The sequence below is a fragment of the Siphateles boraxobius genome, unplaced genomic scaffold, assembly GCF_051911475.1.
Source record: "Siphateles boraxobius isolate OS27281-9 unplaced genomic scaffold, OSU_SipBor_1 66, whole genome shotgun sequence".
NCBI lineage: Eukaryota > Metazoa > Chordata > Actinopteri > Cypriniformes > Leuciscidae > Siphateles > Siphateles boraxobius.
In genome coordinates this window covers 29,547,698-29,563,979 of record NW_027509193.1, presented here as the reverse complement: position 1 = coordinate 29,563,979, position 16,282 = coordinate 29,547,698, and positions in this window count along the sequence as shown.

The window sequence follows — 16,282 nt, the reverse complement described above, 5'->3', positions numbered from 1 at the left end:
TCATTTAACATGTTCATCCTTACATAAAAAGAGGCTCCCCGTGGACCCCGATACAGTTTTTTTGTTGAATGTTATGTTATGAGTTCCTTTGGCCTCTCCTCATTGTTCCTTTCAGGTGGAGTCTCGAACAGATCCATTAGCTGCCCTCTACTAAAGGTACAGACAGAGTTTAAAAGCAATTAAGAATCTCTTAATTTCAACAGAGTAAATGACCATTCTTGAATGTTCATTTGCTGCGCAAATAATTTCACAATTATTGCATATTCTCAGCCGTTTATCTCTCTTTAAAGAGATCTGAATGTACCGTGAAGCTGGAAAGCGTCTCACTGGAAATATCACAGAAATGACGACAGCCACTCAAGTGAATGTAGGTTGAGGAGGAGAGAGATGTGACATTATGTAAACAGACTCTAGTTGAGCTTAGAGTGGCCGCCAAAGCAGTGGAAGTGACAAATTCTCAGCGGGGAGACGGAGACACAGCCCGATGGATCTGGCCGAACAATAGGGATGGCAACGGCTTCTGCTGCTTCGCTCTCTATGGAAACATGCAGAACAAGAGGGATTACGGCAGCACGAAGACCGTCCAATTAAACAGTGCCCACAAAAGCCTTCGTAATCAAAAAGGCTTCACATGAGAATAAAGGTGCTTCTCTGAATCTTGACACGCTGATGATAGCCTTAGGCACAGGAAATCATTTCAATTACTAAAGGAGTAAAGAAATTCATTCTGTCGATAACGTTGCAAATTTCCATTGGATTGTCTTTTTTTCCCCTCACAGTCCTTACTGTCTGTAAGGAAAACGTTGGTGTATCAACTATTGTCTTGCTGTGTGTATTGTATCTGTGTTTCAGGGTTATGTTTAGTTCTATTCACTTTGATTGTGTTTTAGGGGATGTTTACACGACACTGTTTTCAACTAAAAGCGGAAGACTTTTTATGCGTTTTGGCCGTTCATTTACCCAACAACTGGGTTTTGGGTGCCTGAAAAACGCAAACTTTTGAAAACGGGTTTCAAAAGTGCAAGTTTTTGAAAACATTCGCCGAATAAACAACAAACACATGAATCTGTGAAAAAGATGACGTCATGCACATGCGTATTACGTGTTCAGTCTAGAGTGTTTCATCACCATCTAATGGCATGGCAGCTGAATACATCGTTTTTAGTCGTTTTCGCGGATCCGTGTTTATGGGCATTGTTTTGACAATGGTGTTGTCTACATGAGGAAAACTCAAAAGGAAAAACTTCTCCGTTTTAAGCATATCGTTGTCGTGTAAACGTACCCTTAGTTTGGTTTTCCTGTTTCCATTTGCCTGTGTTCTAGTTCCTTGTTAGGTTCCATAGTTAATCATTTGTTGTCCTAGTTTCTAATTTGTTACGCATCTGTTTCAGTTTCTGTTGATTAGCCTCCCTTGTGTATTTAAGCCTTCAGTTCTCACAGTTCTTCGTCCACACCTCGTCCCCCTTTGGCTCTGTTGGGCTCTGGCTGCGCCTCAGTCCTCCGATGAATTCCTGGTTCCACCTGATCCGCTTTGGCCTCCAGGATGGTGGTGCCCAGTCTCTGTGTCTCCTTGGCTCTGCTTGGGTCTCCAACTCTCCTGGATCCACTGCTGGAGGTCGAGCATCTGACTCCTCCCTGGATCCTCTGCTCTGGGTTCCTGTTTTCCTTATAAAAGTGTTTGGGTTGAAACTTTATCCTGTGATGACCATGGGACATGGGGCTAACTCGTATTCTCTTATATCCACTTAACCATCGGGTCAGATAAACAATATATTATGAAAAGGTCAGTTTAGAATAAGAATTTAATATTATATAGCACGAGGCTCAAGCTACATATAAGGTCATAATATCAATGTCACCAGACAGCATATTCTTTTGGATCCCTAGAGAATTTCTTAAATTGCCCTTCACTAGATTGAAAAGTTCACATTTCACTATTGCAAGCCTGCCCAGGGTGGGAATTCCGGTCTCCAGATAAAATCGTAATTGTTCTGCCATTCTGCTGCCATGAATAGACATCCCGCTCTCTTCCTCCAAACCCTGAATTTCCCAAACTCTCCCAGAGTTTTTCCATAAAAGAGTGAAAACCAAAAATAGAACTGATATAAAGACAGCATCTCTGCAGTGATGAAAAACTGCAAACAGGAAACTGCACTGACTAGTCAACAAATTCAGTTTGTTGTGTCTGTGTTGAATAGTCATGGATCACAAGACATTGGTCATGCTTGTTGTATGCAACTGCAGGAAGAAAATTCCTTACAGAAACTGTGAATTGGACATTTGCATTTTTGGACCATACATGACAATGCAAGCAGCATGACCTGGCAACAGACATGCACACTTTCATTTCTTGCACAGAAATTCTCAGTTCTCACACACTTTCCATCAAAGCTTCGCTTGACTTGCCAGAAACAGCAAAGACTGCTGAAGCTGCATGAAGCTGCATTTACATAATGTAAACAAGGACTCACCAAGTTCTCTGTTACTTTTCCTGACTACTAGTCAACTATTAAACATTAGTAGTTGTGTGATCTCTAATGGAAGACAGGAATCAGAAACTGTTTGAGAATTTTCATTCATGTTTCACCACAGAAAAATAATTAAAAAGCCAACACAGTTACAGTGCTTTCAATTAAGGCGGGCATACACTGTGCGATGTCTGTGCGATTTCAGCAAGGTACCTACTCACACTGAACGAGTAATTCGCATGCGATGTAAAGCCAAAGCTCGGGATTTATGTGCTCACACTATACGGTCCGAACGTCGGGCTGCCGCTTGACTGCTCACAGATACGTGTGAAATATGTGCGATAAACCACTGTGCTGGGTTGGTAGACGATATCATGTATCCAGAGATATTGTCAAAGCAAGCATCCGCTATCAATATCAAGATGATTTAGCACTTCCAATTCAAGTATTAAATTGTTATTAGTATTATTGTATTAGGGAAGGCTAATTTTATTATTAAATTGATCTGCTATTATAATTCATTTGCTACGCAATAATTTCACAGCACATCACTGCAATGCGCTGTGAGGATAATAAAATATTACATAGAAGCTTACTGTAGCATATATAAGTGCTGCAATTGTATGTAAAAATAGTGGACCAGTATCAGAAATCTTAGTTCAGCTCAAGGAGGAAACGGTAGAGTTCAATGAACACAGACCCAAGGCTGCAGTGCAATTGTGAACTATATTCCATAAATAAGACAACGAGCATTTATAATATTTACACGTGCACATAGGTAGTATTCAGTTCAAAATTATTAATGAGCATACAACAATTTCAGAATTCGTTCAATAATCAATGCCTGAAGCCGCAGCAGTTCACGCCACACAACACTTAACAGGCAGAGTCCAATGAGTCCATGATGGAACAGTCCATGAGATAAATATGAATGTGTATAAATGTAAATATGTCTGACAGTGTGTGCAGGTGAAAATATGTCTGAAGGTGTGTGTGCGCAGGTGTATCAAAAGCAGCAACTGCATGCACTCCAAAGGATCAGTTTCGGGCCTAGTGACTCGCCATCCACACAAATAAACTGGCCTGTACAAAACAGGACCAATTAATTATTAACACTGACTCCAACCATCACCACTATTACCATAATCATAATACTATAAAGTCATCATATTATCATAATCAAAATCTCAGATCATTCACTTCATCATGCACATAATTCAATTTAAATACTGCATATAGCAAAATAAACAATTTAACAATCAGCAAGAGTACTCCTATAAATAGACAATATTATCAATAATAGCTTCAAATACATCTCAGAATCAAAGAGTGATTGACAGGAACTTCATAATTCAACATCAATATTAAGATTAAGGTTAATTATTAATGCATTGTTCATATACATAGGCACAATATATAGTCATAGATTCAGTACAATTTAAACAAATACAGCCAGCGCCAGCACCAGCTAACAGATTCATACACAATCAGCGCCGTATAATACAACAATGAGACTCACCAGTTCCCGTATCATTAAGTCATTCAAACAGCACGGTCAATAGAATGGTAGAGGCATCTAAAAAGTTGGCAAGCATAACAGTTAAACCAGCAGTCTAATGAATAAAATGTTTACAGGGCTAAACGCCTACCTGCAGCAGCTCGACACACCGGCTCCCACACACACACACCAAACAACAGATCGCGGCCATTTTAACCCTTCGGAGTCTTGGGCTATTTTGGCCGTTTTTGAGTACTTTTATTTTTTTTAAATTTTGCAACATAAACAAATGTTTACCATACCAATGTTTGGTATAATTTTTTTCAGCACAACATCACCTATATGATCAGACAATTAGTTTTTTACTTTGATGTACTCTATCAACATACTGGACCCAAAATCACACAAAAAACACAAAATCCGAAAAGAAAAATTATAGCTTTTCTACTACAAAAAACACAAACATGCTCAATGAAGCATTTTAAAAGGTTTAAAATGTAAACACAAGTTGTAAATGTCAACATATACAGGTACAATTCAGATATAATCAACCTATATACAAAAAAAATAAGATTTACAAAAAAAAGCGGGTGTAGCCATAGGCTTTTTTTCTTTCTTTTTAGCTCAGCCACTTTTTAAAAAAATGTTGCGACACAATTATTCAGAGAGCTATATTTAAGGCCTTGCATTCCCAGAGTATGAGGGTTCGCAAATAGTGCAAATACAACATAAAAAAATGTAAAATTGAGATAAAATTAAACTATATGCAGCAAAAAGCAGGTGTGGCAATAGGCGTTTTTTCTTTTCTTTTTTGCTTAGAAACTCTACAAAACACTTCATGTACAATTACACAGATAAGCTACATTACAGGGATTTCATTCCTTGAGTAAGAGGGGTTCCTCAATAGTGCAAATATACCATACAAAAGGTAAAATGAACACAAAATCAAATTATACATACAACTATTTACAACAAATATCAGCTGTTTTTTTATTTTTATTTTTTATCTGTGCCTCTCCTCAAAACAGTTTATCTAAATCTACTCCTAAACTACCTAAACTACTCCTAAACTACCTAAACTATATACAATACTCCTAAACTACTCTCAAAATCTACTCAAACTCTTCCAAAAACTAGCAATAATCTCTCTCTCTCTATATATAACGTATATATGTCTCTCTTTATCAACTCCGTAAATCCTCTGCCTTTCAATTTTGCGTCTTAGCTCAATTGGCTCCTCCTCCATTCCCTAAAATGTGCAGCCTGAAGAGCAGAGTCAGCAGATTCACACATTTTTCTCCGTTTTGTTTTATGACAAAAACCGACGAAGTTATTAGAATAAATGCAACGCCTGTCGCATCCCATCTTGCGTTCTTTTACGAACGCGTCAGTATTTTTTTATATAAAGTTTAAATGATCATATCTCCGTTTTTATTTGGTCTATCAACACAAAACAAAAAGTAAAATAGAATTTCAAGCCGGCACTTTCGACAGAAGTGGACGGCAGTGCTCAGCGTGACTTTGTTTTTATGCTTCGACGTCTTAAACTGGTCATGTAACTTGATCACGCCGGCGTGATCGGCGACCCCGAAGAGTTAAAGGAAAATGACGCAACTCTGTGTCGAGTCGCGCGATACTGTCACAAAGTCTCGCGGCAACGCAAACATAGTGTGGAGCCGCGAGAAGGAAAAACAAGGCAGAAATCACCCGGGTTACACCCTCCCCCCCTAAATCATGCACGCCCCGTTGCATAAAAACTGCAGAAGTATTACAGGTTAGGGACATAGTCTGCTGCGGCGGCTTGACTAAGGGCCTCTGTATAAACATTAGACAAGCTATGAAAAAGACTTTGAACGACTGAAATTAATGGGTTGCCCAATACTGCATATTGAAGGCGTTGCAGGGGTTGACGCTGCCGACCTGAACATCTGGGTATTACATCATATCCCACTATATCACTGGGGGCAGTAGCAAAACTATAAACAGCAGGACCCAAAGATGACTCAGATTGGACCGGCTCACGAGCTTCAGTCTCAGGCTCCAAAAGCACTTCAGCTTCAGGCACATTGATAGTTATCTCTTCCACGGGAAATTCCAATTCTCCTCCCACAGGTAGCTCCATCTCTCTTGCAACATGTTCGTCTATCGGTACAAGTAGAGCATTTCCAGATTCTTCCACCCCAGTCTCTTCCACAGGGGTTTCTACCTCAAAGCCATACATAGATGGATCTTCACCAGTAGTTGGTCAGGACCCTTCAAATTCAGGTAAATGGTTTTCAAATGAGGTTGCAATTGAAGGTCCTGTTGCAGGACTTTGTGAAAAAGGTGGAACAGAATCAGCATCATTTGGAGCTATCGGTAAGACACCAGTCGTTGATTCATGTTCACATCCACTCGCTCCTTCCACACTGAACATCATTGGGAACTGAGGAAAACTCTCAAGGATGGTAAGTTCAGCATCCTCTGTATCCTCATCCTCATAAATATCAACTTGGTCAGTGTGGTTGCGACTCTGGCTGTGGTTATGGGGCTTTTGAGTAGGAAGATCCTCTGGAAACTCCTCTGTAGCAGAAGCTGATAGGAAGCCACAGGGCAAGAGCAGATCACGATGGAGTGTGCGGTTAGGTCCCCCCCTGGTCTTTGGTCTCACAATGTAAACTGGAAGATCCCCAGCACGTTTCACAACCACATACACTTCTTGTTCCCACTTGTCTTCGAGCTTGTGTTTTCCTTGGATTCTGACATTTCGAACAAGAACTTGGTCGCCAACATCCAAGCTTAAAGGTTTTACACGTTGATCAAACCGACTTTTGTTCCTTTTAGCTGAATTCTGTGCATTCTGGCATGTAAGCTTGTAGCTCTCCTCAAGACGTGATTTTAAATCCTTCACATACTGGGAGTGCGAGGGAGATGGAGAGTCACGGACTGGCAACCCGAAAGCTAAGTCAACCGGGAGCCGTGGCGATCGTCCAAACAGGAGTTCATAAGGTGTGAAACCCGTTACTTCATTCCGCGTGCAATTATACGCATGGACAAGAGGTTTAACGTACTCCCTCCACTTAGCCTTCTGCTTGCTCTCGAGAGTTCACAGCATGTTTAACAGCATCCGATTAAAGCGCTCGACAGGGTTGCCCCTGGGATGGTATGGAGTGGTCCGAGTTTTCTTGATGCCAGCTACACTACAGAGTTCTTTAATCAGTTTAGACTCAAAGTCTGGCCCTTGGTCAGAATGGAAGCGTTCTGGAATGCCATAGCAAACCATGAAGTCGTTCCACAGACACTTCGCCACAGTTTTGGCCTTCTGGTTCTTAGTTGGAATAGCCACTGCAAATTTGGTGAAGTGATCAGTAAGTACCAAAATGTTCTTGGTATTGCTGCTGTCCGGCTCGAGGGTTAGAAAATCCATACATACTAATTCCAAAGGACGACTGGTTTGAATGTTTACTAAAGGAGCTCCCCTTTCAGGAAGAGTCTTACGTCTTATACACCGACAACAGGTTTTGATGAAGTTCTCAACATTAGCGGCCATTTTTGGCCAGAAGAACCGCTGCCGCACCAAATCCAGGGTTCGCTCTATGCCCATGTGCCCCATATCACTATGAAGACTTTTCAGGACAGTAGAACGCAACACTGGGGGCAGAACAAGCTGAAGGACAATTTTATCTTCGTCCTGTCTTCTCCGGTATAAAACTCTATCTTCCAGCTCTTACCGCTTCCACTCCCGTAACAACAATGAGAGCTCAGGAAGTTCCTCTCGAACAGTGGGAGAAACCTTCTCTCCCGTCTCAAGCTGGTAGGTGACTTCGCGAATTGCTGGGTCGGCACGCTGCTCTTCTTTCAGGTCAGCATGGGTCAGAGAGGAAATGACAGGAAGACCATGTGATTCTTCCTCGGCAAAACAGTCAGGAATAATATTAGTATGGACAGAAAGAGACTCAACTAAGGTCATATCAAGCTGAGTGTAGTCAGCAGGACAGCATGATCTGACAAGATTGCTCTGACAAATAGCAACCACAATGTCGGGGGAGATTTCTGCAGCTTCACCATGGTCACACAGTCGCTCCGCTAATCGGTTTACAAGTTCCCATTCTTCACAGCTTGTAGCCTTATCTGGCACTTCTCCATGGTAACGTCTGGACAGAGCATCGGTATCAAAGTTGTGTTTGCCAGCACGGTACTGCATCTTAAAGGAATACGTTGACAACACAGCTAGCCACCGGTGGCTTGTGGCATCCAATTTTGCTGAGGTCAAAACGTATGTAAGAGGATTATTGTCCGTAACAACTGTGAAGTCAGCACCATAGAGATAATCATGGAATTTCTCTGTGACGCTCCATTTTAAGGCCAGAAACTCAAGTTTGTGTGCCGGATATCGAGATTCACTCTGAGATAGGCCTCGGCTAGCATAGGCAATAACCCGGAGTTGATCATTCTGTTCTTGGTATAGAATGGCTCCCAATCCGAGAATGCTAGCATCTGTGTGAAGGATGTAGGGCAACTTCGGATTTGCAAACCCAATAACAGGAGCAGATGTTAGCTTAGAAATTACTGTGTCAAAAGCAGCTTGACAATCAGACATCCATCTCTCCCCAAAGGACTGCTTCGGGTCCAGGAACTTTACAGCAGGAATTTTATCTTTGATAGATCGACGGATGGGTGCATAGCCTCTAGTAAGGCCATTAAGAGGTTTTACTATGGTGGCGTAATCCTTGATGAACCTCCGATAGTATCCTGCAAACCCTAGAAAAGACCGTAGCTCCTTAAGATTTCGGGGGACTGGCCAGGATTTGAGAGCGGAAATTTTTTCACGGTCATTTACATTTACATTTATTCATTTAGCTGACGCTTTTATCCAAAGCGACTTACAATTGCTATATTTCAGAGGTCGCATGCCTCTGGAGCAACTAGGGGTTAAGTGTCTTGCTCAGGGACACATTGGTGTCTCACAGTGGATTCAAACCCGGGTCTCTCACACCAGAGGCCTGTGTCTTATCCACTGCGCCATCACCACCCCGGCTCCGTTTCAACGCCCTTCTCGGACACGACATGTCCAAGGTAATGAACACTGGACTGGAAAAATTTGCATTTTTCAGGGAACAGCTTCAAGCCAAATTCCTTCAGGCGGGTTAAGTACTCTGAGTAAGCGCTCATGTTCCTCTAAAGTGTCAGAGAAGATAATGATGTCATCCAGAAATACAAGAGCTTCCTTGAGATTTAAATCCCCCATCCCCCATACACTTCTCCATAAGTCTCTGGAATGTACTTGGAGCATTCGTAACGCCTTGCGGCATCCGATTCCATTCCCAGTAACCCAGTGGTGTGACAAATGCGGTTTTAGCCTTGTCAGCTTCACTCATTTGAATCTGATAATATCCAGACTTTAAATCCAAAACCGTGAACCATCTGGAGCCCGTTAATGTTGAAAACGACTCTTCAAGGTTCGGCAGAGCATAGGCGTCTTTCACTGTTTGTAAATTTAATTTACGATAATCAATGCACAACCTAACATCGCCATTCCGCTTCCGGACCACCAGAATTGGAGAAGCAAATGGTGACTCTGACTCCCGGATGATGTCGGCTTCAAGCAGATCCCGCAAATGGCTTCGAACAGCTTCAATATCGCGGGGATGGATGGGTCTGGCTCGAAGCTTGAAAGAGGTTTCATCGTGGAGCTTGATATGGTGTTTTACCTGGTCCGTACAACCAAAATCTAGGTCGTGATAAGAAAACCCTTCAGGCATTTGGTTGAGTTTGAATGTTACATGCTCCTTCCATTCAGATGGAATAGGTGATTCTCCAAAATTTAACTCCAAAGTGCGTCCTTGGGAACCTCCTTGGACTGGAGAAGTGTTTATGGTGTGCTGGGCCAGGATGGTAGGTGATGTACCAATATCAGCAATTACAGTCATTGGTGGAATAAGAACACCTTGTTCAGACTCGTTCATAACGAGAACAGGAACATTGTAGGGAGCATGAGTTGGAAATGTGATGAGACAACTCTGGACACATAGCCCGCCAGGAAGAGATGATATGGGATGTTCAGTCACAGCCCATTGAACTGTAGTTGGACTGTCTATTCCAGCAGAGCCTTAAAGAACAATGGTCTGACCAGGAGAAATCAGGACTGGTGTCTGACTCAACAACCTCACTGTCCCTGCTCGACCCACCTGGCTTTGTTGGTGCTTCAGTTGTAGGAGCTTTAGGACGGCACAGTACCCTTGGGCCATAGGTTGAAAATTAGAGATGTCACTCCTAATGTATTTGTCATATAAAGGCTCCAGAGTATTCATGCTGATAAGCACAACTGAAGAACCCTCAGGATGGCCATCGGGTACAACCAAGGCAAGGGTCGGTACATCAAATTCTTCTCCCAAGAACTCTTTGTGAAAGCCTATGGTCATCTCTACATACCCCAGATATGGCACTAACTGACCGGCGGCACCCTCTACCTGTAGTAAGTTGTAAAGTGGCTTCACGGAGTGATTGCTGAGACTCTGGTTGTAAAAAAACAACTGGAATCGTGGTAACCTGCGAGCCAGTATCCAAAAGGCAATGAAAGTTCTTTCCAGCAATCTGAACGACTGCAGAACATTTTGAGCCCACCAGGCCCCTCGGAAGCTGTATGGTTGCATTCTCTATCTTGGGCTGTGACATTTCTGCACACTTGACAATCTTCTCTTTTTTCTTGGGATGGATTTGGTCCCCTCTGGCCCCTGTCTGTCCCACAACAGGAACCGGACTCAGTTTAAATGGACGTAGTTGGAAGTGTTTTGTTGATTGCTAGTAAACTGTTTCCTTTTACGAGCAACCAGAGTAGAATTGGGTTCATTCTCATACTGGGGACGGATGTGCCCATCCTCACCACACCGAAAACAATAACCAGGTTTAGCCTGAGTAGGTGTGGACCGACGAGGCTGCTGATTGGTGGCCCTGGCAAGTGGCTTACTGTAGGTGGAAGTCTTGGGGATAGCACTGGTCGTTGACTGGCTGGCCGTTAGCATAGCTAACTGTTGCTGGATGTCAGCTAATTGTTGAGCCAGTTGCAGGGTGATGTTGACCAAAGCGGTAACTGTGGCCCCGTCTTCAGGGTTAACACGAGCAGACTGGACATGAGCTGTAGCTTTCTGCCGTGTAGACCCCAGATATTGCTTCATTCGATGTGCTTTTGCTGCTTCTCTGTCCTCTTCAGTGCGCAATAGCAGCAGCAGCTCAGCAAAAGTGGGTGGACAATTTTTTTTTTGTTTTAGCTGGAGCTCAGCAATCAAAGAATTGTCCCAGCATCCACGACCGAACTGGTTCAACAAATGCCGATTTACTTCCGACTCTATGACTCCTCCCCTTTTCATGGCAGAATTCAAGGCAACCTGGAGCCTTAGGAGATAGGCAGATGGTTTCTCACCGGCATCCTAAGATGTGTCCATGAATCTAGCAAACAGTTCATCCCCATCTTGAACAGTAGCATATGCAGAGTCAAGAGTGTCTAGATACACTATAGGCAGCATGCTGGGACTCAATTGCTTGACCATATCTGCTGCTGGAGGAAGGAGGCTCTCCACTATCCTTCTAGAGCAATGAAGGTCAGACACAGATGGATCCTTCAACAGCAGTTCTACTCCTGAACGCCAGGTGTCATAGTCAGCCTCATGAGTAGGTCTGGGAAGGCGACCTGAGAAAACCCTGATCCTCTGGTGATGTGCTGCACTCTCCTCATTCTTTACAATGTGCTCTACTATATGGCGCTGGACCTCAGGTGGATGGACGTCAATGCTGGAAGTTGAATGTCTCATCCCTGGTGGCATAAAATCAGAAGAATCAATGCGGGCCTCAGCGACTGACCTGGAAGCAGCAGGGTCCACAGGAGGTGCAGGGCAGAGCTCGGAGACTGAAAATCCTATCTGAGACATCATTGTTTTGAGCACTTTTGTGTAATCCACCCCAGTTACTTTGGCTAACTTCTGCAAATCAGACAAATACAACATAGTTTTAGCTTTAGTAAAATGATCTGTACAAACAGAAGATAGCTCCATAATGCAACATGTATATGTCTTTTTAGCCGAAACCCATGTGTGTGGCAAAATGGGACGCAGCGCTTCCAAAGCTGCACCACTAGTAAATTCAACAACAAGCACACGATCGTACTCATATTCGGTCTCAGATATTCTTTCCATCTTATTGACCGAACCATATTGGCTTAGAAACTCAATGACTTCATCAATTCCTGGTTCTGTTATGCCCTCCAACAGTACAGCATTTGGAAATTTGATACCACGTTTCAAAAACACATCCATTATTGTTACTGAACTGAAATAACCCAAATGTACATTAACCTCACCAATTCCTCCTGGCTGGCTCACCAAACTTATGTAGCATATATAAGTGCTGCAATTGTATGTAAAAATAGTGGACCCGTATCAGAAATCTTAGTTCAGCTCAAGGAGGAAAAGGTAGAGTTCAATGAACACAGACTCAAGGCTACAGTGCAATTGTGAATTATATTACACAAATAAGAATGGCAGATGCATGCACTCCAAAGCATCAGTTTCGGGCCTGACTCGCCATCCACACAAAGAACCTGGCCTGAACAAAACAGGACCAATTAATTATTAACACTGACTCCAAGCATCACCACTATTACCATAATCATAATACCATCAAGTCATCATATTATCATAATCAAAATCTCAGCTATCAATATCAAGATGATTTAGCACTTCCAATTTAAGTATTAAATTGTTATTAGTATTATTGTATTAGGGAAGGCTAAGTTTATTATTAAATTGATCTGCTATTATAATTCATTTGCCACGCAATAATTTCACAGCACATCACTGCAATGCGCTGTGAGGATAATAAAATATTACATAGAAGCGTACTCCTCGAGGAATAATAAAATAATAATAATATAATTATATGCCTATAATTCATTGTAATTGACCTAAATGTTTTAGACAATTTTCAATGAGGATCCTCATTGAAAATTTTCTAAAACATTTAGGTTGATTAAGTCAAGACGTGGGTAATAACTAGACAAACTGGAGGTAAGCAACAGTAATTTGTAGCTAGTTTGAACTACAGAACTTAAAGAGTTCCCTCTTTTCGTTTTTTTTTTTCTGCAGATTGAAATGGTTAAAATCTGTTTTCGCGCAGGCGCAGTGAGGGAAAAAACACTGAGTTTAGGCCAATCAGTTCTCTGCTTCAACTGTGCGATATAGTCACGAGGAGCGACCAAAATTTCTGACATGCCAGAAATTCATCCGTCCATCTGATTGCTGATCGGGAGAGGTTAATCGCCTCTCATTTCCCCTTGTATACTGCACGAACACTGCACGACAAACAACGTGCTACAAAGCTGAAAATCGGCCCGACCCGAAAAAGAGTCGCACAAGTCAGAATTTGGCTCAAAATCGGACGAAATTCGCACAGTGTATATTAGCCCGCCTTTGGGGAACACATTTCGGTCCCTCATGTAACAATGTCCAAGTCAGGGGTTCTCAACTCCCACAAAGTCCACTTTCCTGCAGTGTTTGGCTCAAGCCCTAATCAAACACACCTGAACAAGCTAATCAAGGTCTTCAGGAATACCAAGCTGCGTCCAAAAGGCATGTGCGAATCTAATGTTAGCTTCACTTCCTGTCTCCTGAAGATATATTCATCTGATTGATTTTTGTAGGCAGCATAGATGTATCCTTCACTCCCTAAGTCATGTCACATTTATTTATATAGCAGATTTTTTCAAAGCAGCTTTACAGAGATAACAGGAAAATAATGCAAAAAAGTTTGTTTCCACAAGAAAATAGCGTCACAGTCCAGCTGAAAGGGATAGTTCACCCAAAAATGAAAATTCTGTCAGTATTTACTCACCCTCATGTTGTTTCAACCCCGCAAGACCTTCGTTCATCTTCGGAACACAAATTAAGATATTTTTTATTAAATATGAGAGCTGGATCACTCCTCCTTAGGCATCTAAGGGATTGAAATTTGCCAGCCCCGAAAAGTTATTAAAGACATCTGTAACAAAGTTCGTCTTTATGGAGGAAGAAGGAGACAGGGTCGGCGAGATTGGGACTCGTACGTTGTTTATTTCAACCAAAAATAATAAATGTTGTGCACACAGCACGTTCACCGTAGTTTTACTACAGCAACACAATAATTCAAATAACAACTCATTCCACGCTGGTTCAGCTTCAAGGTCTTCCACAGCTTTGCATAAACTCTTTCCGTGCTCCTTTCAGCTGTCCCAGTTTTCCTCTTTGCTCACGCACGAGTCACCAGTCCTCCTCTCTCTCCTCATTCTCTCAGTCTGTGGGTTTTTATGCGTCTCCCCACGCCAATCACTGCAATTAGACACAGGTGTTTATCATTTGCACTTGACCCACTTACTCACCGCCGCTCCCTCTGACTCGTCTCTCACTACAGACGGCGCTAAAACCACGCCCCCCTCATCACATACCCCCACCGCCCGACTCAGGCCGGGGAACCGTCCGGCCTGCAGCCCCCCCCCCCCCCCCCCTCCTGGAGAGAAAGTCGGCCACAGCCATCTGCGTCCCCGGCCTGTGGACCACCTGAAATTTAAACGGTTGTAAAGCCAGATACCAACGGGTGATCCGCGCGTTGGTATCTTTCATGCGGTGGAGCCACTGAAGGGGAGCGTGGTCCGAACACAGGGTAAACTCCCGGCCCAGGAGGTAGTATCGGAGGGTGAGGACAGCCCAACGGATGGCCAAACACTCCTTTTCTATGGTGCTGTACATCGTCTCTCTCTTGGAAAGCTTCCGACTGATGTACAGCACCGGCCGTTCCTCCCCCTCCACCTCCTGGGACAGGACCGCACCCAAACCCCTGTCCGAGGCATCCGTCTGTAGGACAAAAGGGAGAGAAAAGTCAGGAGCATGCAAAAGCGGTCCGCCGCACAGAGCAGCCTTTATGTTGGTAAAAGCCTGCTGGCACTGCTCCGTCCACTGAACCGTATCTGGAGCGCCCTTTTTAGTTAGATCAGTCAGCGGGCTAGCGAGGTCCGAATAATTGGGAACGAACCGTCTATAGTATCCCGCTAGCCCCAGGAACTGTCTAACCTCCTTTTTGGTCTTAGGACTCGGACAGGTCGCAACCGCAGCAGTCTTATCAATTTGGGGACGCACCTGTCCATGTCCTAAGTGGAAGCCCAGATACCTTACTTCAACCCGCCCAATTGCACACTTCTTCGGGTTGGCCGTGAGCCCAGCTCTTCTCAGCGTTTTCAGAACAGCACGCAAATACTGCATATGTCGCTGCCAATCATTACTATAAATAATGATGTCATCTAGATAAGCAGCGGCATATGCAGCATGCGGCCGGAGAATTCGGTCCATTAAACGCTGAAAAGTCGCCGGTGCCCCAAACAACCCGAACGGAAGTGTGACAAATCGGTGCAATCCAAACGGCGTGGTAAAAGCTGTTTTTTCTTTAGACATTGGAGATAAGGGGATCTGCCAATAACCTTTTGTTAAGTCCAGTGTCGAATAAAAGCGAGCAGAACCAAGCCGATCAAGCAACTCGTCAATCCGGGGCATTGGATACGCATCAAACTTAGACACCGCGTTCACCTTCCTATAATCCACACAGAACCGAATCGAGCCGTCAGGTTTTGGTACCAAAATGATCGGGCTCGCCCAGTCACTGTTGGACTCTTCTATGACCCCCATGTCCAGCATTGTCTCTAATTCGGCCTGAACGGTTTTCTTTTTATGTTCAGGTAAACGATACGGGCGGCAACGTACCACGACCCCCGGATCTGTCTCAACGTGGTGCTGAATGAGGTTCGTTCGACCAGGCAGGGGCGAGAACACATCGGCAAATTCTGCCTGTAGGGATGTGATGTCAGCGAGCTGCGAGAGCGAGAGGTGATCACCAGAGGGAGCCAGAGCGAATGACTGGGATTTAACATACGCTTCTGGCCCGAGATCCTCCTCTCCAGTCACCACCGTCGCCAGCATCACTGCCTCAGCCTCAACCCATTTTTTTAGCAGGTTGAGGTGGTAAATCTGACGTCCCCCACCCCGATCCGATCGAATTACCTCATAGTTGAGATCACCAACTCGCCGTGTGACCTCAAACGGCCCTTGCCACTTTGCGAGTAATTTCGAGCTGGACGTGGGAAGTAATACAAGTACCTTATCTCCCGGTGAGAATTGACGCAGTTTAGCCCCCCTATTGTATTGCTGTCTCTGTCTGTCCTGGGCCTGTAACAAATTCTCCAAAGAGAGCCGCCCCAATGTGTGGAGTTTTGTTCTCAGGTCCAGGACATACTGAATTTCGTTCTTACTAGCGGACGGTCCGT